Source organism: Solanum tuberosum, unplaced genomic scaffold (assembly GCF_000226075.1).
Source record: "Solanum tuberosum cultivar DM 1-3 516 R44 unplaced genomic scaffold, SolTub_3.0 scf00018, whole genome shotgun sequence".
Classification (NCBI taxonomy): domain Eukaryota; kingdom Viridiplantae; phylum Streptophyta; class Magnoliopsida; order Solanales; family Solanaceae; genus Solanum; species Solanum tuberosum.
In genome coordinates this window covers 1,718,585-1,719,502 of record NW_006238944.1, presented here as the reverse complement: position 1 = coordinate 1,719,502, position 918 = coordinate 1,718,585, and positions in this window count along the sequence as shown.

The following is a 918-nucleotide window of genomic DNA, read 5'->3' as shown; positions in this document are numbered from 1 at the left end:
GAAAATATTGTTGGTGACTTCCAATACCTTCGTCTTGGTCTTCTTCGTCATAGCCGTCTTCTACCTCAAGGTAACACTCTTTTCTTTTCTTTCATTGTTAGGGTTTTGAGATGGTAAAGATTGAAATTTCATTGGGTTTTATTAGGCCTTCTTTGTTTTTAGCATATGGAAGTTTGTGGGTTTAACGATTTTGCTTGGTAGGGTTTTCTTGGGGAAAAAAATGTGGGTCTTTTACACAAGATTTGTGTGCTTTCATTGATCCTTCTATTGTTTTTTGTTTGTTATCTATGTGGAGTTGTTCTTATCTTCTTCTATGTGTGATTGATGGCTCTTTAATGTTTGCATTTTAATGTTTTGCCCTGTTTTAGGTTCTTGTTTCCTGTAGGAAAAAAAGAATTTGGTTGCTTTTGAGGTAAATGTTTGAGACATTAGAGGTGTCTTTCTTGGACCTTTAATTGTTGCTCATCTTATGGAGAATGTTGTTCTTAGAGATCATTTATTTTTATTAGTCTTAAGTTAGTTTGATCATTGGTAGTTAAGCACTGCTATTAGTTGTTATCTTCCAATATTATTATGTTCGTTAACTCTTGGGGGGGTGGGGTGTTTCACAGAATGTATTATAGTTACTAGTAACATATTCATTTTTTTCAAGCCTATGGTTTTGTTCATGATTTAAGAGGAGAAGTGTAGTATGGTTTTGTCACTTCCTGATGTTGTTGTTACCTTATTTTATAGTATGCTTTGTATACAACAACAATAATTATTATACCTCAATCCCAAACAAGATGGCATATATACTTCAAATAACATACATGCATCCAACCAAATTTTAATGATATATTTATAATTGTTTACCCTATTTCTTTATGTGGTTTTGAAACTAACTTTCAAAATTATCTAAATGATAATGAATTGTCT